Consider the following 26,282-nt stretch of genomic DNA (forward strand, 5'->3'; position numbering starts at 1 on the left):
AACATAGCTCGACTTAGACCTTTTCTCTCTTTTGCAGACACAGAAAGGCTTATACATGCCTTCATAACAACTAGGTTAGATTACTGTAATGCCTTGTTCTCTGGCCTTCCAGCTAAATCGTTGAGCAGGCTTCAGTATATACAAAATTCTGCCGCTCGTGTGCTTACTCGTACTTCTCCTCGTGAACACATTACACCTGTTCTTTCACAATTACACTGGCTTCCCATAAATGCGAGAATTGATTTTAAAATTCTTATTTTAACATACAAGGCACTTCATGGGACTGCACCTGAGTATCTTTGCGATCTCATCAGTCCTTATACTCCATCACGCTCTCTTCGCTCTTCTAACTCTCTTTCACTTTACCAGCCTTCACGTAAGCTAAAGACCATGGGGGAAAGAGCCTTTTCATACAAAGCCCCTAAGCTATGGAATGTGCTTCCTCTACCCATCAGAAATGCACCAACGTTGGGTCATTTTAAAAAGTTGATTAAGACACACTTATTTAAGACTGTCTTTCTCTAATGAATTGTATTGCTTTTGTTGTGTTGTTTTGTTTTATTTTATTACTGTAGCGCTTTGGGTTTAAGAAAAGCGCATTACAAATAAAATGTATTATTATTATTATTAAAATCACCTGCCTAACATTGTGTAGGTTTCCCTTCATCCAAATTAATGAGGGGCAGGTCTAGAGATGGAAAAGCCTTATTAAAAATCAGAGGTCAACAAAAAATAGCCTCAAACTGACAACAGTCTTTTTTAATTCATAACTGCTCTGAATAATAGTGCTGAGCAGAACAGCACCTCAGAATGTAAATAAAACTTAAACTATTCTCGTCCAAATCCTTGAGTATTGCCCAAAGCAAACTCCATGCTCTCTTTGAATGCTTGGTAGGAAACATGCAATGGCAGTTTCATGCAGTTTATACAGGTGTTGGCCATGGGCAAAAGTCTAGCAGTGGATGGTGCATCTTGATGCAGAAATTCAACTGAGGGTTGAGGGGAGAAACCTATAGGAGGAATAGCATCAGCACCTGTAGCAAAGGCCAAAATTTCCCCAAGTTTGGCAGGACCTCTGGAAGAAAACAAGAGACAGACCACATAAAAATCATATGCAAAGCAAGCACATCCCTGACCTCCCTACTACCTCTTGTTTTTTGTTTTTTTTGAAGTCTTTGAAAATAATGCATGCAAGTAGAGGTGTGCAATATCTTGATTTTAAATTTATTATTAACATTTATTTATTAATATTTTTAATTCAATTTTCTCCACAATCTACCTTTGAAGAGAGATCATAGTATCATGCTGCAGTGCACATTCTGTCAATTTAATTCTGGCACCTGCATCCCAACTTACTGTACAACAGCACATATATCACATTTAGCAACACAGTGGTAGCGTTACACTTGTGTGGCATTCTTTGCCATCACGAAAGTGTATTATTTGCATTTATACTACAGGGATATAAATGCAAATAATACACTTGGTTTATTTGGTCCAGACAAAAGAAGAAAAAAAAAACATTTAGTCCTGGTCCGATTAGCGTTCAGATTGGCAATTTTATCACCGAACCAAAAGATATGGAACCTTAAGGCATAGGGATACATTCACAACGTGATTGGTCGGATTTTATGGAGTATTGCCTATTTTGAGACGGAACTTATCGATCTCTGTCTGTGTGTGTCTGTGTGTGTGTGTGTGTGTGTGTGTGTGTGTGTGTCTGTGTGTGTGGTCTGCATGGGATGGTATTTTAGCCAGCTGGGAACTCGTGAAAAGCTTATAAAACGTGTAGAGTAATCAAAACAGAGGCGGGAATCCATCCGTCACGCACAAACGATCTGCTGCATGGAGATGCGCGTCTGATGCCTGTCATGGGCAACTATGACAAGAAAAACCGATATGCATGAGGATGCTGTCCACTTTAAGTGTTCCTGTCTTTGGTTCGTCTCTGTGTTGCGTTCATATATCATTCGAACCGCACCAGAGTTCGTTTGGAAGCAGCCTGAGACCCATCTTTTCAGTGGTCTCGGTCCGCTTGTTTAGTGCACATCAGGGTTCGGATGGCAGCGTTCACATATGTTCAAATGAACCGCACTAACCGAGCAATCGCACCAGGGTTCGTTTTAAGCGAACCAAACATGACAAGTGTGAACGCACCCTTAGGCAAACCAATGCAAAAACTAACCTCTCAAATGGTCTCCGGAGCCTGTGAATCACTTGAAACATTATTATGTCTTTAAAAAGCACATCTCGGTCCTCTATTCGTCTTAATGGCCTGAGGCAGCCTGCATTGGCTAGATAGTCCCTCAGTGGTTCTGTGGCCACAAGCAGGTCATGCAGAGTGGAACATTCTGAAATCTAACACAAACAATGACACATATGTGGAAAATCGTGCCATAATAATTTTCAATTTTATTAAATATCAAATGTCCATGATTGAAGTATAAAAAAACTCAATTCAAAACTATATAAAATGGCACTTAATATTTAATTCTGTTAAATGACGTCTATAATAATAATAATAATAATAATAATAATAATTCAAATTCAAATAGTTTTTTTCCATATTTCTAGCTCCATAAAAGCAGCATTCCTTTCTACCTCAGAAAAAAATCTATATTTTGTGTTCAGATGAACAATGAAAGGAACACAAATCTGAGATGGAATAATGATTGGATATATTATGATAGAATTTTTATTTTGTTGTGAACTAATCCTATAAACATTTACAAAACAACTAATGGAAAGTAGAGGAGAAATAAAAATTACCGTTTTGATTTTCTCGTACAACTCTGTATCTGCAATATCATCCAAGGTAGGATTTGCAGATTCCAAGCCATTCACCAGACAGGAAAACAGTGTTGGGGACAGGAAACCAGGAGAGGGTCCTCAATGAACTAGGCTCACAGCAATGGCAAGACCAGCAATGAAGTATCTATCCTCCCTTAAAGCTTTGAAACAATGTAATTATAGAAAAATTTGAGAACCAATTTGAAAACTTTCTTCTGTGAAACGTAAAAGTAAATTTAAATATAAATATAAATAAACAAATAATCAGAGGTCCTTGATGGGAACACAATCATGAAAGTCAAACTCGTATGGTCAAACCTAATTTCCAAAGAAATGCCATTACAGAGACTTTACCGAGAGAGAAATTTTATAGGCCAATTAAGGAATTACACGGGCAGATGCTGCACAACTTTCCGTTTCTGACACGCGCTTGTCACTGAAAAGGAGGAAAGCAAACAGAGACTTAATTTGAAATCATATTGCTCCTACTAAGTGATTTCAGTGTCATTCAATTCATTGCAGTCAATGTCTAATATTTATAAACCGAGGCAGCAAATTAACCTTTTATCGGCACAAACAATTGCGACTGTTTGGTGAATGAGCTATAAATTACATACAATTTGATTTGCAGCCTGATTATTATCGAAATATAGGCCTAACTGTCAATCTAAACATCTAAACATCTAAACATCAAGTAGTCTAATCTAAACACCTTGGCCTAATTAACTGGTTCCAGTCAAGAAGGGAAAAACAAGGACTCAAAATCAAATGAATTTATAAACAACACTAATTTTATCCGTTAACTCGTTCTATTTAATGTAACAATTGCAATTCACTTTATACAGTGTATTTATGTTTTTTTTCTTCATTATTATTGTTTTATGTAAAGAAAATTGCCTTTGCCTATAGGCTACTTTACATGGACAGTGATTAAAGTCACAAACCAGCACAAATCGAGCACAAACGAACGACACCAGTTTCGTGCAATTTAGACAAAGTGGGGTGGAGAATAACGTCACAGCTCCCGAATTATATTTGTTATATCTGTGGAAGGAGAACAGATACAGTGTTTGTTTTAACGGCACAAACCAGCACAAATCGAGCACAAACGAATGGCACCGGTTTGAAGCGATTTGAACGACATGGGGTGGAGAATGACGTCACACGACCAAAAAAAAATAATGCTTAATATCTCAAACACCAAACCAGCACAAACGTTCGTTTTTGCGGCACAAATCAGCACAAACGTAGCAAACGAATGACATATTTTTGAGGATTATTTCGCTTTATGGGGTGCCAACTTCACGGAGGTTCGGAATGTATATAAAACACATAAAATGGATGTTTAAATCAAAAACAATGTTTAGAGTACATGTAAACAGATCTGCAATAGGATTCAATTCATTTGGATTGACAAATTGGTGCATGTAAACAGAGCCATTGAGACATAAGAGGCGTAAAACTCAACAGCGGCAAACTCCATATATTGTATTGGCAGTTACCTTGTCATTCTCACTCTTAATTAAGATGAGGAAGCAATTTTAGAAAATAAACATTTAAAAAAAAAATTGTATACAATTAGTATAGTACACTAAAAAGTATACAGTAGAAAATAGTATACAATTCTATTTTCTGAAAAGTAAGTAAAGGAAACAGCCTACCTGTGCTGTCAAGAGCCAAGTTTTGCTGATGTTCTTGTCCTTCAAAGATTGGCGATAGCAGTAGGGCTTCCATGAGTAATTTTAAAAATTCCCTTCTTGGGCCTCCTAGGTCAACAGCTTCCTCATCTTGTCCCATGTCATCCGAAAACTTGACTGATATGCTGTGACTTGGGTTGAAAGACAGCCTTTTGAAACCACGCATGGCTCCGTCAAGTACCGAGCCTCTATTTATATTAAACCTGCATTGTTTGTTGCGATCAATTGTTACGGCAAGACCCTGCAGAACATCTTTGGCAGGTGGGCCATCTGTACGATCCATGCTGTTACAATTGAAAGGGGAACAAGTATTAGGACTGGCTTAATCTTAGTAAGATATGTTCCCTTTCAGTCGGTCACGTTCGACGTACGTCAGTAGTGACCGACGAATTGGGATATCGCTAGAGAGCCCCTATCAGCTTCGAGAGAACTAAAACAAGCCAATGGAATTGGCGTGCGATATTTGCATAATGCGCACCTCCCCTAACAGGTGGATATAAAAAGGGGGGCAGATGCAATCGCACTCTGTCTTTCGCTTCGGAGCCTACCTGGTGTCCTGCGGCTGTTTGAACTTCAAGCCTCTGAAGAAGTTTCGGCGCTTGTGTTGGTGTGACGACGCCTGCAGCGAGGTCGCGAGTTGGAGTGAGCCGGGTGGAAACATCCAATGTTTTCCCAGCGTTCCGCTGTAATTACACTGGTTGGTCTGCGATTTGGTCTGGTTCCTCCTGTGTTTTTCTAAACACGTCGTGACGCTCCCTGTGTGTCTCGACACAAAAGAGCTGAAGTTTCCCCTTCTAAAAGAGCTTCACAGACAGACACTGCGTCTTTTTCAAGATGTCATTCTGTCTGTGCGTTTCTGGAGGCGGTCGTTTCCTATCCTCTCTGACGGCCACGATCACTTTCTCTCATGTCTGCTTAGCGTGCTGAGACTGTGTTTGTGGGTGGTCATATTTTCTTATGGAAATATGTACACGTCGGCGCGTTGTTTGCTCGCCTTTCTCGTAAGGGCTTGAGCACTCAGCGCGCCGTGTGCCGTCGAATTGCCGGCTGACAGCGCGCGTTGCCACGGCAACCCTGCGCGCTGTCTGGTGCTCTAGATGCACGGTCGAGACTCGGCTGCCTTTAATGAGGTGGAGATCCCCTCACTTATTCCCCGATCTAGTTATTTTTCTGAATCAGAAAAGTGCTACTTTGGTTAATAAGCCTGGGTGACCAGAGGATCACAGTGGGGCAATACCCGCCGACTCATTCTCCGTGGGCCCCCCACTCCTCTAGTGCATCGCAAACATGTTGTGACTATGTTCGTGGGTGGATCATGTTTAGATACATGGCCACGTCGGTGCCCAGGGTGCCGTGTGTCGTCCAGTTGGGTGGCCACGTTCACTGTCCAACATGGCTGGTAGCTTCTGCATGTGTTGCTGGTCCTCCTTAAAATAAATATGGAGGACCTAACATCTTAGTCAGGGCTCCAGCAGAGGATCAGATGTCGACTGCTACATTGGAGAGAGTATTGTTGGGCTCTGAACATGAAGATGAGGCTGAGCGTCCCACGGTTGTGGCGTGCTCATGCCGAATCGGATTCAGACTTGGCAACCATGCTTTCCCGGGCCCCTGGGGGTGTCGTGCGACGCGTACTCGCCTTGCCGCGCCCCCTGGCTTAGCCCGGATGTGCATGAAAAAACTTGGCAGTTTGTGGCCTTTTTTGCCGTTAATATGGAACGCCAAGAGGGTCATAATCTGCACTACAAGTTTTTTCTCTCACTACCCCCTAGGGTGGGGTGGCAGTGCTACGGGCACACCACCTCTGCCCTGCATGAGTCTTGGCCCCTGGCAAGTCTGCAGTAGGTCAAAGCACTCATTGCATGTGGGTAGTTCTGAGTCGGGGTTGAGCTACGCAGGATGCAAATCAAAGCGCAGGCCCCTGGCCAGACAATGTCCACCATGGTGGTCCAGAAACACCCCTGGCGAGTCTTGCTGGGATGTGCCATCGTCAAAGTGTGCTTTCTCGATGCGCTCATCTCACAAACTGGCCTTGAACCCAGCCCGCTCAACCCGCAGTCACCTGACTAGCGGGAGACGGTCCTGGAGATATGGCGACCTGGAGCTGACGTAAACGGTTCTTTCTCCCCGGAGGAGGGCCGGGTGGAGAATTGGTCTGTTCCGCCGCTGGCTCTCCGGAGTCCAGCGGTACCCACTAAGAACTGTTTTCCGATCCTCTACGTCCCAAGAGTGTGGCTGGCGATGTGCAGCGCCCCGCGTTGCTACTCCCAGCCCCCTCTCACCTCGCCAGCAGGTGTCAGTGTGTTGGTGCAGGCCGCGCCCCGTGTGCCGTCTCCCATACGCACTGCTACCTCGCAGAGTCTGATCACACTCTGGGCCGCTACCACGCCGCCCGAGTCGGGTCCCCGTACTCTGGTTCGCTGCCCCACCCCCGGTACGTCTGTGGTGCGTTTGGTTCTGCTGGCTCGGTGTCTGGAGGCCTGGTTAGTGCCCCCAGCCCGTTCCGCTGGCTCATGCGTACTATCAGACTCGGCTATGCGATTCATTTCGCCCGGTGTCCTCCGCCGTCCAGGGGTGTCCACTTCACTTAGGTGTCGTTGGACATTGCACCTGTTCTCCGAGTGGAGATTGCTGTCCTCCTGGCGAGGGATACAATCGAGCCGGTCCCTCCAGCCGATTTGAAGTCAGGTTCAGCCCTACTTCATTGTACCCTAAAGGGCGGTGGGCTATGGCCAATCCTGGATCTGCGCGTCTTGAACCGGTACCTTCAGGCTGCCGTTTAAGGTGCTCATGCAGAAGCGCATTTTCGAGTGCGTCCGTCCCGGGGTTTGGTTTGCAGCATTCGACCTGAAGGATGCATACTTTCATGTCTCGATTCTGCGCTCGGGTCGAGCATGTCAGTACAAACTCCTACCCTTCGGGCTGGCCCTGTCGCTCCACGCCTTACACGGTTGCGGAGGTGGCCATTGTTCCCCTCAAGGAACAGGGCGTTCGCATTCTCGACTGCCTCGACGACTGGTTGTTCCTGGCCAGCTCGCGAAGCAGTTGTGCGTACACAGGGAGATGGTTTAGCTCACCTCAGCCTGTTGGGTCTTTGGGTCAGCTGGGACAAGAGCAAACTCGCCCCCGGGCAGAGGATCTCTTTTCTCAGTCTCGAGCTAGACTCGGTCGCCTGGATTGTGCGCCTCTCTGAGGAGCGCGTCCAGTCGGTGTTGAACTGCCTGAGTTCGCTCAAGCGCAGGATGGCGGCCCCACTGAAAGACTTCAGAGGCTCCTGGGGCATGTGGCATCTGCAGCCGCGTTTCGCCGCTCAGGTTGCTCCATATGAGGCCGCTTCAACACCGGCTCCGCGTCTGGGTCCCGAGATGGCCATGGCAGCGCAGCACGCTCAGTGTCCTCGTGACACGGAGCTGCCGCCCTACCCTCATCCGGTGGTCGGACCCTTTGTTCCTGCGGGCGGGAGTACCCCTTGGATGCTGTGGTCCACACAGATGCCTCTACCACCGGATGGGGGGCCATGTACAACGGGCATGCGGTTCGGGTCTTGGACGGGGCCTCGACTGCATTGGCATATCAATTGCCTCGAGTTGCTAGCAGTATGTCTTGCACTGGGCCGCTTCAAGGAGCTGCTGTCAGACAAGCATGTACTGGTCCGCTCGGACAAGCACGGCGGCCGTTGCGTACATCAACCATCAGGCTGGTCTACGCTCCCGTCGCATATCGCAACTCGCCTGCCATCTCTTGCTATGGAGTCAGAAGCATCTGAGGTCGCTTCAGGCCACTCATGTCCCAGGTGTGCTTAACCGTGCAGCCTACGAGCTCTTACGGCAGCCTCCACTTGCGGGCAAGTGGCGGCTCCATCCCCAGGCGGTCCAGCTGATCTGGCACTACTTCGGCGAGGCCCAGGTAGTCCTGTTGCCTCCCCAGGAACTGCCCTCGGCCAGTGGTTTTCCCTGACCGGCGAGTCGCTCGGCACGGATACCCTGGCACTCAGCTGGCCCCGGGGCCTACGCAATATGCGTTTTCCCCCAGTGAGCCTTCTCGCACAGCTCCTGTGCTAGGTCAGGGAGGATGAGGAGCAGGTCTTGTTAGTGGCTCCATATTGGTCACTCGGACCCGGGTTTCGGACCTAATGCTCCTCAGGACAGCCCCTCCTTGGCCGATTCCTCTGAGGAAGGACCTCCTGACTCAGAGATGGGGCTTCCTATGGCACCCGCGTCCCGACCTGTGGAACCTCCACGTGTGGTCCCTGGACGGGATGCGGAGGTTCTGGGTGATCTCCCGCAGGCGGTCGTAGACACCATCACTTCCGCTAGAGCTCCTTCACGAGGAGCCTCTATGCGTTGAAGTCGAACCTATTCGTTGAATGGTGCTCCTCTCGCAAGGATTCCTCCTTGCCCACCCTCCTTACCCTCTAGGGATCTCACCTTAGTTCTTAGCTAACTTCGGGGTCATCCCTTGAGCCTTTGCAATTAATCGAGTTAAAAGTACTGTCTCTTAGACCGTCCTCCTGGTTGCATTGGCCTCATGTTAAGAGGGTAGGGGACCTGCACGCATTTTCGGTCGACGAATCGTGCCTGGAATTTGGGCCTGGGGATTCTCACGTCTTCCTGAGACCCCGGCCTGGATATGTGCCCAAGGTTCCTACCACTCCCTTCAGAGATCAGGTAGTGAACCTGCAAGCGCTGCCTTCGGAGGAGGCAGACCCAGCCCTAGTTTCGCTCTTTCCAGTTCACACCCTGCGTGTTTACGTGGATAGAACTTGAAGCTTAGGACCTCAGATCAGCTCTTTGTCTGTTACGGAGACCAGCAGAAGGGAAAGGCTGTCTCCAAGCAGAGGATGGCCCACTGGTTAGTGGATGCCATCACCCTGGCTTATGTTCCCAGGGCATGCCTTGCCCGTTCGGGTTGAGAGCCCACTCCACCTGAGTGGCCTCTTCCTGGGCGCTGGCTCGTGGCGCCTCGCTGACAGATTGTAGAGCTGTGGGCTGGGCGACACCCAACACGTTTGCTAGGGTTTTTAGCTTACGTGTAAGCTGGTTCTTCCCGTGTACTCGCTTCCACCAGCCGGTAGACGCGTTGAACCTGTGCTCGTGTCGGCTTGCAATGCCACTCCCGCCCCCTGGGCAGGATATGTGCATCTGTTGACTCCAGTCGTGTTCCCCGTTCGGTGAACCCTGTCGAGTTCCTCCACCTCCACCTTCAGCTCGGGCATTGCGGAGTGTCTGATGCCAGACCAACATCCATCTTCGATGTTGTCTGTTGGTTGGGTTCCATATGTTGCAATCCCTCTACGTGAGTGATTCCATATGTGTATTGTCCACGGTTACTCCTACGGTGAGCCCGTGTCTTTCATTTCGTAACTGTGGCGTTTTAGTTGGGATCCCAATTCGTCGGTCACTACTGACGTACGTCGAACGTGACCGACTGAAAGGGAACGTCTCGGTTACGTATGTAACCCTCGTTCCCTGAAGGAGGGAACGGAGACGTACGTCCCGTCGCCACAGTTTCTGTACCCTCGCTGCAGTGCGGACACCGGTTGTCTCCTCAGCGAAAAACAGAGTGCGATTGCATCTGCCCCCCTTTTTATATCCACCTGTTAGGGGAGGTGCGCATTATGCAAATATCGCACGCCAATTCCATTGGCTTGTTTTAGTTCTCTCGAAGCTGATAGGGGCTCTCTAGCGATATCCCAATTCGTCGGTCACTACTGACGTACGTCTCCGTTCCCTCCTTCAGGGAACGAGGGTTACATACGTAACCGAGACGTTTTATAGAATAGTATGGTACTATATATGCCATTTTTTAATCTGCATTATCTTCTTTAACTTTATTAATATCATAAATGTTTATTTGCACTACCGTTAAGCACAAGCGCTATATACTGTCAGAGAGGGAAATTGCACGTTCACTCTGCGCATTGCCAGTGAAAATCACTTGGTTATGAACACAAGAACACTGGCGATAAACATGTGCGATGTTCGTCCTGGTGTGTACAGGCCTTAAGATTGAATCACTGTAGTCACATGAATCGTTTTCATGTTTGTATTTGGTAGCTTTCTGGCCAAAAAAATCTCTTAATTTGCATTACAAATATGAACAAAGGTCTTACTGGTGTGGAATGACATAAGGGTGAGTAATTACTGACAGAATTTTCATTTTTGGGTGAACTAACCCTTTAAGAGGACAATTATTGTTATTTTTTTTTTTTTTTAAATATGCTTACTTGCAACTTTCAATGCTTGCTAATATCGCACGGTTTAATTCTTCATCCTCTGAAGATACATCAGTGACAGAAGGAATAATAGACAGGTATGCAGCATATCCACCGTCATTTGTTGATGAAGCATTCTGGTTGTAGTCACTTCGGGCTGGCCCTGTCGCTCCACGCCTTACACGGTTGCGGAGGTGGCCATTGTTCCCCTCAAGGAACAGGGCGTTCGCATTCTCGACTGCCTCGACGACTGGTTGTTCCTGGCCAGCTCGCGAAGCAGTTGTGCGTACACAGGGAGATGGTTTAGCTCACCTCAGCCTGTTGGGTCTTTGGGTCAGCTGGGACAAGAGCAAACTCGCCCCCGGGCAGAGGATCTCTTTTCTCAGTCTCGAGCTAGACTCGGTCGCCTGGATTGTGCGCCTCTCTGAGGAGCGCGTCCAGTCGGTGTTGAACTGCCTGAGTTCGCTCAAGCGCAGGATGGCGGCCCCACTGAAAGACTTCAGAGGCTCCTGGGGCATGTGGCATCTGCAGCCGCGTTTCGCCGCTCAGGTTGCTCCATATGAGGCCGCTTCAACACCGGCTCCGCGACTGGGTCCCGAGATGGCCATGGCAGCGCAGCACGCTCAGTGTCCTCGTGACACGGAGCTGCCGCCCTACCCTCATCCGGTGGTCGGACCCTTTGTTCCTGCGGGCGGGAGTACCCCTTGGATGCTGTGGTCCACACAGATGCCTCTACCACCGGATGGGGGGCCATGTACAACGGGCATGCGGTTCGGGTCTTGGACGGGGCCTCGACTGCATTGGCATATCAATTGCCTCGAGTTGCTAGCAGTATGTCTTGCACTGGGCCGCTTCAAGGAGCTGCTGTCAGACAAGCATGTACTGGTCCGCTCGGACAAGCACGGCGGCCGTTGCGTACATCAACCATCAGGCTGGTCTACGCTCCCGTCGCATATCGCAACTCGCCTGCCATCTCTTGCTATGGAGTCAGAAGCATCTGAGGTCGCTTCAGGCCACTCATGTCCCAGGTGTGCTTAACCGTGCAGCCTACGAGCTCTTACGGCAGCCTCCACTTGCGGGCAAGTGGCGGCTCCATCCCCAGGCGGTCCAGCTGATCTGGCACTACTTCGGCGAGGCCCAGGTAGTCCTGTTGCCTCCCCAGGAACTGCCCTCGGCCAGTGGTTTTCCCTGACCGGCGAGTCGCTCGGCACGGATACCCTGGCACTCAGCTGGCCCCGGGGCCTACGCAATATGCGTTTTCCCCCAGTGAGCCTTCTCGCACAGCTCCTGTGCTAGGTCAGGGAGGATGAGGAGCAGGTCTTGTTAGTGGCTCCATATTGGTCACTCGGACCCGGGTTTCAGACCTAATGCTCCTCAGGACAGCCCCTCCTTGGCCGATTCCTCTGAGGAAGGACCTCCTGACTCAGAGATGGGGCTTCCTATGGCACCCGCGTCCCGACCCGTGGAACCTCCACGTGTGGTCCCTGGACGGGATGCGGAGGTTCTGGGTGATCTCCCGCAGGCGGTCGTAGACACCATCACTTCCGCTAGAGCTCCTTCACGAGGAGCCTCTATGCGTTGAAGTCGAACCTATTCGTTGAATGGTGCTCCTCTCGCAAGGATTCCTCCTTGCCCACCCTCCTTACCCTCTAGGGATCTCACCTTAGTTCTTAGCTAACTTCGGGGTCATCCCTTGAGCCTTTGCAATTAATCGAGTTAAAAGTACTGTCTCTTAGACCGTCCTCCTGGTTGCATTGGCCTCATGTTAAGAGGGTAGGGGACCTGCACGCATTTTCGGTCGACGAATCGTGCCTGGAATTTGGGCCTGGGGATTCTCACGTCTTCCTGAGACCCCGGCCTGGATATGTGCCCAAGGTTCCTACCACTCCCTTCAGAGATCAGGTAGTGAACCTGCAAGCGCTGCCTTCGGAGGAGGCAGACCCAGCCCTAGTTTCGCTCTTTCCAGTTCACACCCTGCGTGTTTACGTGGATAGAACTTGAAGCTTAGGACCTCAGATCAGCTCTTTGTCTGTTACGGAGACCAGCAGAAGGGAAAGGCTGTCTCCAAGCAGAGGATGGCCCACTGGTTAGTGGATGCCATCACCCTGGCTTATGTTCCCAGGGCATGCCTTGCCCGTTCGGGTTGAGAGCCCACTCCACCTGAGTGGCCTCTTCCTGGGCGCTGGCTCGTGGCGCCTCGCTGACAGATTGTAGAGCTGTGGGCTGGGCGACACCCAACACGTTTGCTAGGGTTTTTAGCTTACGTGTAAGCTGGTTCTTCCCGTGTACTCGCTTCCACCAGCCGGTAGACGCGTTGAACCTGTGCTTGTGTCGGCTTGCAATGCCACTCCCGCCCCCTGGGCAGGATATGTGCATCTGTTGACTCCAGTCGTGTTCCCCGTTTGGTGAACCCTGTCGAGTTCCTCCACCTCCACCTTCAGCTCGGGCATTGCGGAGTGTCTGATGCCAGACCAACATCCATCTTCGATGTTGTCTGTTGGTTGGGTTCCATATGTTGCAATCCCTCTACGTGAGTGATTCCATATGTGTATTGTCCACGGTTACTCCTACGGTGAGCCCGTGTCTTTCATTTCGTAACTGTGGCGTTTTAGTTGGGATCCCAATTCGTCGGTCACTACTGACGTACGTCGAACGTGACCGACTGAAAGGGAACGTCTCGGTTACGTATGTAACCCTCGTTCCCTGAAGGAGGGAACGGAGACGTACGTCCCGTCGCCACAGTTTCTGTACCCTCGCTGCAGTGCGGACACCGGTTGTCTCCTCAGCGAAAAACAGAGTGCGATTGCATCTGCCCCCCTTTTTATATCCACCTGTTAGGGGAGGTGCGCATTATGCAAATATCGCACGCCAATTCCATTGGCTTGTTTTAGTTCTCTCGAAGCTGATAGGGGCTCTCTAGCGATATCCCAATTCGTCGGTCACTACTGACGTACGTCTCCGTTCCCTCCTTCAGGGAACGAGGGTTACATACGTAACCGAGACGTTTTATAGAATAGTATGGTACTATATATGCCATTTTTTAATCTGCATTATCTTCTTTAACTTTATTAATATCATAAATGTTTATTTGCACTACCGTTAAGCACAAGCGCTATATACTGTCAGAGAGGGAATTTGCACGTTCACTCTGCGCATTGCCAGTGAAAATCACTTGGTTATGAACACAAGAACACTGGCGATAAACATGTGCGATGTTCGTCCTGGTGTGTACAGGCCTTAAGATTGAATCACTGTAGTCACATGAATCGTTTTCATGTTTGTATTTGGTAGCTTTCTGGCCAAAAAAATCTCTTAATTTGCATTACAAATATGAACAAAGGTCTTACTGGTGTGGAATGACATAAGGGTGAGTAATTACTGACAGAATTTTCATTTTTGGGTGAACTAACCCTTTAAGAGGACAATTATTGTTATTTTTTTTTTTTTAAATATGCTTACTTGCAACTTTCAATGCTTGCTAATATCGCTCGGTTTAATTCTTCATCCTCTGAAGATACATCAGTGACAGAAGGAATAATAGACAGGTATGCAGCATATCCACCGTCATTTGTTGATGAAGCATTCTGGTTGTAGTCACTGGAAGAGGGCTGTACAGCAGTGTTTTGGTTTGTCATGCTCTGATCATCAGTGTTCTCCAAAGTGGTTTCATTTACAGTTGTGATGGCCTCTTCAGAAACACAATCCATCTCATCAGAGTCAGAGTCTCCAGAGTCAAACTAATCAAATAAACACAGTTAAGTAAAATTAAAAAGTATATGAATGAAGTGTGTCAAAACAGAAACATAAAATTCTTATATATACCGCTTATGCAAATTTAAAACTGCTGTCTGCGATTTTTGTCCCTCTAGCGGTTAATAAACAGAACTGCACGCGTCTTGCGTAGGAACATTCTAGCCAGAGCTACTTTTCTCCATGTATATTTATGGCAGGTCACACAGTTACTGTGATGCTCTGCGGCGGGTCCTACCAGTCCGGTCTGAAATAGTCTAAATATAAACACTTATTATAAGTGTACCATAATGATTCAGGATAAGACAAAAACACGGTTTGGAAAATGAAATCATGTTGTATATTCTCATTATATAATTTTTGTAAATTTTTAACACAAAAAAGTTGCGGACTGCAGCTTTAAATTTAGACAGCCCTATTGACCTTATTCCTGACTAGCCTACTGCATTTCACATTATGGGCTGCACTTCCAGTTGGGGAACTTCTATTAAAAACAAAACAAACTGAAACTAATCATTTCAAATCATAAGGTTGCCCTTGAAGTAAAGCTTTTCCGTCAGTTTGAATGAATGAGCTGTCAATTTTTCTTTCAATGTTTTATTTTCAGACATCATGAGAATAACGTACGCTTGGTATTTTAACGTGACATGTTATAACAAGAATATCTATGGCAAGAGCTCTTTTTTCATGTATTAATTCAGAGGGGACTATGTTTATTAAATGTGGGAATGTGTTTCCTAGACATGGGTGTTACAGAAGGTCATATACTGTGCTTGTGTGCATCACGTATGATGTATGCTTTTTAAATGAATTACTTAATACAACTTTAAATTTACTATTAAAACCGAATTTAAATAAACTTTACATGCGTCTTTTTAATTATGGGTCCTCTGCTGGATGTATATGGCAATTACACTAAAAAATTTTCGATCGCCATTATCATCATCATCAAGTGTTTTTTTCATAAATGTAATATTTTATATGTATACAAATGGTGTAGAGGAATTTTGCTGTAAATGGATAAAAAGTAGCCTACTTCATATCCCCCCAAAACACAAGCATAATCTTTATCAAAATTAATTTCATTAAAAATAATGTTTTAATAAAGTCACACATTAGGTGTTGTTTGTCACATTGTGTTCCGAAGATGAGCGTAGGTCTTATGAGTTTGGAGCAACATGAGGGTGAGTAATAAATGACAGAAATTCCATTTTTTGGGTGAACCCTTTAAACTGACAAATTAAATGACAGTTAGGTCAATTCAAACTTAGCTTCAAAACCAACCAGAAACTCCAATCAAAAGTTAAAAACATCAATTTGCATTTTTCACAGATGGTGTTTTGAACCATTTAGATTACTTACCACAAGGGATCTTGATGGGCGAATGTATATTGTTCTCGATCTAAATATTTTGAATAAAAGCAACCCGTTAAGCTCTTGGCCTTCTTGAAGTTTAGGCGCAACTAATTTGCTTCCGCAAGGCATGAGGAATTCAATGCTTTAAAAAAAAAATAAAGCAAATGTTAGCAATGTTACGTTAGTTATTAACTTGCATCAACAAATGCTAAATAACATTCATATTTACTGGAAACTTATAGCTACCTGACATCCCCTGGAATTTTCTCCTTGAAGTTTTTGCGCACTTCTCTTTCAAATGTAATTCGGTCCCATATTTTATTGATCTCAAAACCATTAATTATATGTCCATTGTCATGCAACATACTTCTAGTTCCGTGCTTGCACACTGTGCACCAGGATGGACGTGGTAACAGAATGATGTCTTTATTGAATGTTGTGTGCCGTTGCATCGCTGACCTAGAAAGGAATAATTTGGCCAACAATGTTACTCATTCTTCAAAATATCTTTAGTGTTCAGCAGAAGAAAGAAAAACATACAGGTTTGGAACTGGATGGTGAGTAAATAGAATTTAAAAAAATTTATTATTTAAATCCAGGTTTTACGTTTTTTAAGTGTATAACCTCTGTAGACGGGTGTAGTAAACGGGATTACTAAAGTTTTTTGGTGATTTTTAAACATTTAGAACAGTATGTACTCATTTACTGTTTACAACTCTCCAAATCAATTAGAAAAAATGTATTCAATTTGAGAAATGCGAGAAGAGATGCTGTAAAAGTGCCAGCATAGAAACGTAATACTTCCTGTTTACTTTTCTGCCAGTATGCTAACGAAGGTCGTCTTGTTTAATTCTAGGGTGTAATCAGCATCCTGCCGAGGACGCAGCCCACAAAATGAGAAAACTAGAAATGAATCGTTCACCTCCCGAGTGCCGAATCTCCTCCTGCCTGACTCGTTCATTTGGCCCCTACTCTACGTTTGTACTTTTTTTTTTTTTTAAATAACCGTCAAAAGACGTCTATAAATGAAAAATTAACGTAAGAAATTCAGAAGCTAAACTAATCAATTATGTTTACTGTCACTGAAGAATTATGGACAACAAAGAATGAGCGAATTACAATTAAAGACGACTCGTTACTGAGTCATATAAAAGATTCATTCAAAATTAACGAATCAAATGACATAAATAGTAATTTATCTTGTTGCTAATTTAGCCAATAATGCTTAGAAAAATCGAACTTACCTTTTCCTTGGTTTTGAAGCCCATGATGAAAAATACTGTCGGGTTGTGAAGCGTGGTGTATCGCTAGCATCACTGTTAGTGCTAGTACTCGGAACACTAACGTTAACGTTACTTGCCACACCTCTCGAAGGTGAGAACAAACGTCTCATTTCATCCTCTGTGGCACTAGCCACATCAGAAATGTTTGTTCTGGGTGGCTGTTGCTGACGGATGGCGTTTGCCATTTCGCTGAGTTGCTGTGGAGATTTTAAAATGTTTTGCAAAATGTCGATGGCGTTAATTAGTTCACTCATCTTCACCTCGAATGCAGGAAAATGTTGTTGGCGTGGGGGAGGGGAACCACTGTTGGTGTGAAAACGGCGCCAAACACGTAGCCAATCAGAACCCGCGACCCCAAGTGGTACTTGGTGCGAGCGTGATAGAGTTTGATAGTGTGTGTGAGAGAGAGAGAGTTTGATAGTGTGTGTGCGAGAGAGTTTGATAGTGTGTGTGAGAGAGAGAGAGAGTTTGATAGTGTGTGAGAGAGAGAGAGAGAGTTTGGTAGTGTGTGTGCGAGAGAGTTTGATATTGTGTGAGAGAGAGAGTTTGGTAGTGTGTGCGAGAGAGAGTTAGGTAGTGTGTGCGAGAGAGAGTTTGATAGTGTGTGCGAGAGAGAGTTAGGTAGTGTGTGTGCGAGAGAGTTTGATAGTGTGTGCGAGAGAGTTTGATAGTGTGTGCGAGAGAGTTTGATAGTGTGTGCGAGAGAGAGTTTGATAGTGTGTGTGAATGAGTTTGGTAGTGTATGAGAGAGATTTTGGTAGTGTATGAGAGAGAGTTTGGTAGTGTGTGTGAATGAGTTTGGTAGTGTATGAGAGAGAGTTTGGTAGTGTGTGTGAAAGCTTTGATAGTGTGTGAGAGACATTATAGTAGAGTATGAGAGAGAATTTCATAGTGTGTGCACGAGTAAAGTTTGAAATATGTCTTGAATGGCCTCTCATATCTTCTCACAGCAGCTGGAATAATTAAACTTGTCATTTTGATGGCGGATTGCAATCCAGAAAGGTCCAAATGACATCATCAGTGACAACTGGAGATTAACCCATAGTCAAAAGCAAAAGACTTCGGACTGTGGAGTGGCTACAGAAATTAAAATCTACAGGTAATGCTAATATTAATATACGTTAAATATACAGTAACAAAATGCTGATGTTGTGAACATTAACAATTAGAGAACAAAGTATAATAATAATAACTAGAATGTACATTTCCTGAAGAAAATGTAAATGGTGCTTTCAGTGGCAAAACTTAGCACTCGGTTGCTAGGGTGTTTCTAGGCAATTGCTAAGGTGTTCTTGTGGTTGCTATAGTAACCTGGTGTTTGCCAGGGTGTTGCTATGCAGTTGCTAAGGTAGTTGGGGCAGTTGCTAAGGTGTTGCTAGGTGGTCGCTATGGTAACCTGGGTGGTTGCTAAGGTGTTGCTAGGCAGTTGTAATGGTAACCTGGGTGGTTGCTAAGGTGTTTCTAGGCAGTTGCTATGGTAACCTGGGTGGTTGCTTAGGTGTTGCTAGGCAGTTGCTAAGGTACTTGGGGTGGTTGCTAAGGTGTTGCTATGGTGTTCCGGGTGGTTGCCAAGCAGTTGCTATGGTAACCTGAGTGGTTACTAGGGTGTTGCTAGGAAGTTGCTAAAGTACTTGGGGTGGTTGCTAAGGTGTTGTTAGGCAGTTGCTAGGGTGTTCTGTGTGGTTGCTAGGTGGTTGCTATGGTAACCTGTGTGGATGCTATGATTTTACTAGGCTGTTGGTAGTTGTCACAGATGGTTACTATTGAGTGTTTATAAAGTTCTTAGCACAATTTAACACTTAGCTAATCACTATTAGCATGCAGTTATTCACTGCTAGCATGTGTAGCATGTTGGAAGTCCAGTTTGCTAGCATGAGTCAAAAGAGCCAACCGCTATGTCTTTGCAATGTTTTGATGCAGAGAAAAAGGTTGCTTGAGTACTCTGTTTGGTACTCTGTTTGGCCCAAATAGCTCCAGCCACTTACATAAAAAGCCCCCTGCCTCAGCAGACATTATGGCACCAGAGCTTCACAACATAAGTTCACACGTCAAAACAAGAATCCTTTTGTCCCATTTTGATTAATACAAAAGATAGGACCCTCAACGACAGTTAAAGGACTATTGTAATTAGGACTACCACAGGTGGAGGGCAGGAAAGTTGACATCAACGGCCCATTGATCACAGGCTAATCTCATGACGAGTTGCCTTTGTTCAGCCCTCCATGCCTGAGTCCAAGGTGTGAATGGCCATGGACTCCTAGGGCTACCAAACTGGTTCTGGCTAGAGCACAGCAAGAACAAAGAAATGCTCCAAAAGAAAGACAATTTGATACCCATCGAATCCCCCTCACTCACTTGCAGTGGCTTGCAATGTCGCAAGTACAATGTTGAAATGCATTATTTATTTAATAAAATATTGAAAGCACAATATAGCGCTCAATCTTGGGAATTCAGACCAGTTTAATCAAGTGACATTGCAGCCTGACCTTGATGGCGATGACAACCAGCTAGGAATAAAATGGCCTTTTGGATCCCGGAAAGAACCGGAGAAAAAGTCCTGCTATTTGGAGGTAAGTTGTAGTCTACCAGTTATTTCCGATCACTAAATTATTGTTCTCAATTTCACAAATGAAAAACTGTCGATACTTAGTTAAGCTTTAACAAACAGAGAATGAGGTTTCGGCTTGACGTCTTCTTTTTGAGTTTGTACGTGGTGGTTTATGGCACTTGTATGCAGCACCAGAACGCCCCATTCTTATGATTGGTCAAATTGCCTCATATTCTGTATAATATTAATTCATAAACAGTCGTATAATGCATATGCTTGACTATGCACTGGAAACAATATCGACATACCGTACTTATACAGTTTCCTACTGCTAATCCTCATTTACTGTTCAAAAAAAGTATTGGTTCAATGTAGGACTTAGACAGACTATTGTAAACATGACTAAAAAGTTGATCATGCTGTCAGACCTTATATCTTTTGTATATTCTGTTAACAGATGCTGTTCTTCACAAGTTTTCTGCAGTCAACTGCCTCTGTGTAGGCGGCCATCAGACACAAGTGTAATAATCAGCAGCTCATCAGAAAATGGAATACAATGTGTAATTTGTATTTGTGTATAGAGGGTCGGTATGGCCATTGGTCCAATAATGTTTTTTTTTTGTTTGTTTTTTTTCTTTCAGTGTTCTTTAATGAAAAAACATGGTATGTTTTGCTGAAACCATGTGAAGTTTAAATAAAAACCATTGGACTTGTTAAAAAATGTCTCTCATTAGTGATGTTGTTACATTTTATTTATTTGAATGGCCTTGAAAACAAATGCATTCAACATTGGGAAAATGTTTCCTAAGTAATTCATTAAACGGTAGTTAAATAGCGGTAGCACAATTATAATACTGTACTGTGTGAGATTATGTAATTCAACAGTAGTCAACATTTGAAGTGGATAAAAAAAGTTTTTAGGACAAGTTCGATGAAAGGTTTTGATCCACTTCAGCTGTTGACTACTATATATTGTACAAAGTATAGCTAAATAATAACAAAGTATATTGTTATTGACTACAAAGTGTGTAATTTTTAGTATTTGGAATAAGCCAAAGGTACTGAGCATCAGGCACATGCACACATAGACATAAAAGGGGGCTTGAGCACCTGCCCTTTTTCTTCCTCTAGAGAAATAAATGAATATATCCTGTTTGCACACAGTTTTCCTGTCAAACAAATATATTTACTGAATAAAAAAAATACTATATGTCAGGTCGGCTTTGTCGAGTTCAGATGCCCTCCCTCCGTGACACGCCATTCCTGCATGGTGACAATTATGCCCAGGAAAAGACAACAACTGTCTGGCGATGAGAAGCGAAAAACAAAAAAGCCCTAGATGAATCCTGTGCATCTCTTTCAGGTAGCATATGTATGTTCACAAACATGTGAAAGTTTTGGCTATTTAAGGCTGAGATTATTTACATTTAACGCTGCATTAATAATTTGACCACCAGCAATGCATCTGCCTGATTTGATTGGTGTCGTATTATAATTTCAATTATTTTAATGTGCTATGCAGTGCGTTTTGAAAGATATCTGTAGGGCTGTCAACACCAGAAGTCAGTGGTGGACGAAGTACACAAATCAAGTAGGCTACTTGAGTAAAAGTACAGATATGTATAACAAAATATTACTCAAATGAAAGTATTTAGTGCCCCTTTTCAGTTTTACTTTTACTTCAGTTTTACTTTTACAGAAGTACTTGATTTTTAATTAACTTAAGTAAAAAAGTACTGATTGATGAATGTTTGTTGTATTTTTATATAGGCCACTTGTATAATTTAATTTAAGTTTAGAAATTTTATATAATCCTATTGCTCAAAATAATTATGAATGATTATGAATTGTCAAATAGCCGGCACTAGTCAGTATGGATGGAAGATTAGTGGATGCATATACATAATATGTAATGTGTGTTGACAAACAATATAAAAACAGACAAAACATATAGGCCTAAATACATAACATTTTAAGAAATTGCTCTACAGCAGCGGGGAAGATGAACATGCATGCATTATTTTAATTTGTGTTAAAGTTGCACGATTCTGGATAAGATGAGAATCAAGATTTTTTTAGTTTGTTTCTTTCGAATAGAAATCATGATTTTCCCATGATTCTGAATAGACAACTAAACAAAATTGTGTATAATTATTTACTAGAGGACAACATATTAATTGCTGCAGTCTATTTAAAAGTATTTAATTAATACATTTTATAAAAAGGGTTTGAATGAATGATTTAATGACTCACTCATAACTACTTCACTTCACAAATCTTGTGAATGAATCATTCAATGTCAAATACATTTTAACAGTCACTTGTCGCCTCCTAGTGGTGTAATGATGTAATCGATACAACAGTTATTTGAAGTGGCAAGTTAGTTTTTTCAAATGTGATTTGATCTGATTGAATCAAGATTGCGATCTGTAGACATTGTGGACATATCACATTATAGCATTTCAGTGGGCTTAAACAGATTGTCCTTTACAGCAGGTTTAGTTCAAAAACAACTGACCTAAATATTATTTTCAGTTACAATAATTCGTATGAAAATTCAACATTAGTAGGCTGACATACTTTTCACCATCAGTCGTGCGCGCACTCGAGGATCCTCCAGTTCTTGGCTAATTTTCAGTCAGACTTGTAAATTAATTCACTAGAGAGTCGTATTTTCTTTAAAATGAGACCATTTTCACGTTTCTGTGAGCTTTCGTTCGTAAATAATCAACTATTTTGTCACGGATGTGAACAGGAAATGCGCTCTCGAATGGAGAAACACACGATCTCCAAGCAATTGATCAGAGCATGCTAACGTTTTAGGACGGGTCGATGGTATATAAATCATGCCCGAACGTTATCGTTTGTCAATCAAAGCCAAACCGTCCATTCAGAAACCGAGCAATTTGACAGGAGGCTGATCTCTTAGGTTGACGCGCAAGCTGGATTGACTGAAGTTTTCGTGAGGATTTATAGTTTATGGACTGTTTTGATTTCTGTCATTACATCTAGAAATGTAAAAACATTGATGGCATCTATAAAAGAGATCTCTGAAAGTGAAATAAAAGTGATTATTGCCTCGACCAGCAATGCAGTGGGGAGGACGCACGAGAGGAGCGTTTAATGTGTATGGGCTACTGTATTACTGCATAATGCTTATCAGTGGCATGCACTTTGATCACGAAAGTGAAAGTGCCCTTTGCGGTCGCAAATTTCTCCCGATGTGAACCGTGAGCTCAAGTCCATTACAATGTAAGGCGGTTAAGGCCCGGGCATACTTCATTTCCCGCATTCTGCTCAGCCTTTCAAAGAAGCTCCTTTGCCCATGAGCGTGTAAAGAACCATGCACACGTGCACCGCCCGTGGTGATTTACATGTACATTTATTCATTAACAACCCAGCCCCCACTCCCCCCAAAAGGAGTTTGGTCCCCCCACTTTGAAAATGTCTCCTGCGCCCCTGCCCTGCACAGATACTTAAAGTGTACTAAGGGGGCTTTCACACTGGCAAACCGCACAAAAAATCACTAATGTGAAAACTGTCATGTGATCCCATGCACCAGGGTACCGAACCTGAGACTACCTGAAGGAGGTGGTCTGAGTTCGGTAGATGAAATTCAATATGAAAGCAAGATGGACTCGGGTGCGCACTTGTTCAAAAAGTAAAGTAACCTGCGCATGCGGTTTTGCCAGTTGTAATGTATTTACTTAAATAAAACACATGTAAGAGACGATAGTGTTGATGATTTATCTTGGATTCGAGCAACCAGACCAATGCTGCGGGGGGCACCATGAACAATAGTGCCCGGGCTCGGACCGCGGCAAATGAGCCCAGTGTGAAAGCTCCCTAAGTATACTTAAAGTTGTTTCAATTTAGCACATAAACGTACTCTAAATATACTTAAAGTTATGCTTTAAATGTGCACTATGTAAGATTTTTGCAGTAAAATATCCAAAAACCACTAGGCCAGTGTTATATATTTAGTTCACTTAAATACTTACAATATCCCAAATGTTTCCAAATATTTGTAAATTGTGAGAAAATTGCAATTTTAACAAAACCTCCAGGATGTGTGAGGAATCGTCCGTCAATTGTGTCATACCCCCGTTACCCTCGTTTTCCAGTTTTATTTTGTAAAAACCATGGAAACACCAAATACGCTTTAATATATTATATGTTATATAACTGGAAGAACTGTTTGGTTATGTTTACAGACAGAAAACTAATTGTTGTTATATAGCTCAACACATTTAGTCTTATTGTATAATTTTCTTGATTTTCAAATTTTTTTGTTTTGTTTGTTTTTTGCAAATACCATGCTTTACCATGCCTCAGAGAGTTTGTCAAGTAGCGCTCAGTGCTATATATAGTGCTCAGCATAAATGAGTACACCCCCTTTAAAAAATTATTTTAAACAATGAACACAAAAACAATTTCCAAAAGGTTGACAAGGCTAAGTTTAATATAACATCTGTTTAACTAGTTAATAATATTACTTAGATTACACATTTTTCAGTTTTACTCAAATTAGGGTGATGCAAAAATGAGTAGGTGCACGACGACCAAGGTCACGGAGTGATGGTAGCACCTTCTCTTTCAGTATAGAGCAGTACATCTGTGATTTCATAATGCCATCATTGAAATGCAGCTCCCCAACACCAGCAGCACTCATGCAGCCCCACATAAGGACACTGCCACCACCATGTTTCACTGTAGGCACCATGTATTTTTCTTTGTATTCTTCACCTTTGCGTTGCCATACAGTTTTGAAGCCATCAGTTCCAAAACCATTTATTTTGGTCTCATCACTCAAGAGTATAGAGTCCCAGTAGTCTTCATCTTTGTCAGCATGGACCCTGGCAAAGTCTAGGCGGGCTTTTTTGTGCCTGGGCTTTAGAAAAGGCTTCTTTCCTGAACGGTACCCATGCATGCCATTCCTCTGCAGTGTACGGCGTATCTCACGGGAAATAGACACCCCAGTTTGGCTTTCTACTTCTTTAGATAACTGCAGTGAACTTGCATGCCGATTATCTTCAACCCTTCTCATCAGAAGGCGCTCCTGTCAAGGTGTTAACTTCCGTGGACGACCTGGACGTCTCTGTGAGATGGTTGCAGTTCCATCTTTTTTAAAGTTTTGTACCACTGCTACAGTATTCTGACCGATAAGTAAGGCTTTGCTGATCTTCTTGTAGCCTTCACCTTTCTGGTGTAAAGAAATTATTTTCTTTCTCAAGTCTTGTGACATTTCTCTTCCATATGGTGCCATTGCTGACAGCATGAAATGGGAAGGGGTTTTAACACCCTTTTATAGTCAACTGTCTGCTGGACACCTGTGTAATGAATAATTAGACTCACCTGTGGTTGGATTCTTGTTAAATTAGACATTTGTAGTCTAAAATTTAGCTTTGCTCCAGAGACTTTCAGTGCGGTGTACTCATTTTTGCATCACCCTAATTTGAGTAAAACTGAAAATTTTGTTATCTAAGTTATATTATTAACTTGACTTTCATGTTATAAGTTAAACAGATGTTATATAAAACTTAGTTTTGTCAACATTTTGGAAATTGTTTTTGTGTTCATTGAGATATTGTTTAAAATGTTACTTTTCAAAGGGGGTTTACTCATTTACGCTGAGAACTGTAGCATAATCAGATGCAGCTTTATTTTTAGTAACAGTAATACAGAATTTTCTCCATCATACAATACGTTTTAAAATTAATTTCATGCCATTTATCAACACAAGCCATCCAGCATTTAATATGATATTCTAAAAATCGATCTAGCTTACTGCAGTGTGTTTTTAAAAAAGTGTCTCGCAGCAGCCACCAAACGAACGCACAGAGTAACATTATAACATAACTTTCAACACTCTCAAATGTATCTAATATGATAAACAGAGCTGTGTTAGCTCATTCTCATGATCAGAAAAGAGGAAGCGGCGCCGGCAACTGTGGCATAATAAAAGTTCCGCTGCTTGCGGCATGTGTTGAGCAATCGCTCCAACGACCTAGTTCAGCTCTCACAACAGCTAGGTGTAATGACATTGGATAATGAGTCCGGTGAGTGTGTATGGGAATTGTAGTCCATGTAACAGGTGGAAATGAGAGTCCAGGATGGAGTGCCCTCTAGTGGCTGATAGGGCACTCTCACTGGTGATCATGACAAACACTTGAATCTTATTCATAGCCACGCTCTCCCTAGAGAAGCTAACCTCTCGGAGAACCACCACAATACCTTTCAAGGATTTGCTGATGGTTTGCAGGGTTTGACTCTGTGTTGCAAGTGGTTTTCTCAGCTGTGGGCGGAGCTTGGTGCAGGTGCAATTGCAGTGTCACCTGCCGTGCCGTCATTAGTTCAGCGGGGGACACCCGAGTTGACTCCTGCTTGGTGTCTGTGGAGGCCATGAGCATCAGAGAAAGTTTTACATTCCAGTCTTTCTGGTTGACTGACCATGAGAACAGTTGCAGTGGGGTTCTGGGATTTGTGTTTGCAGTTTGGACTTGACAGCAAACCTGACATCCTCTGACATACTCTGCCACATCTTGCTGCATGCTGGGCCAGTATGCCACTTGTTTTAATGTCTCATCTGTGGTTCTGGCAAATGGTGTGTCGTGGGTGTATATTTGTTCACCCCCCTTTTGGCC

At 43.9% G+C, this 26,282-nt stretch overlaps 1 pseudogene; it reads right to left on the reverse strand.

Moving 5' to 3' along the window:
- Nucleotides 1-828: 828 nt before the first annotated feature.
- LOC137030766 (uncharacterized) lies at nt 829-24,685 on the reverse strand (annotated as a pseudogene).
- Nucleotides 24,686-26,282: the final 1,597 nt, after the last annotated feature.

This window comes from Chanodichthys erythropterus, chromosome 11, assembly GCF_024489055.1.
Source record: "Chanodichthys erythropterus isolate Z2021 chromosome 11, ASM2448905v1, whole genome shotgun sequence".
Classification (NCBI taxonomy): domain Eukaryota; kingdom Metazoa; phylum Chordata; class Actinopteri; order Cypriniformes; family Xenocyprididae; genus Chanodichthys; species Chanodichthys erythropterus.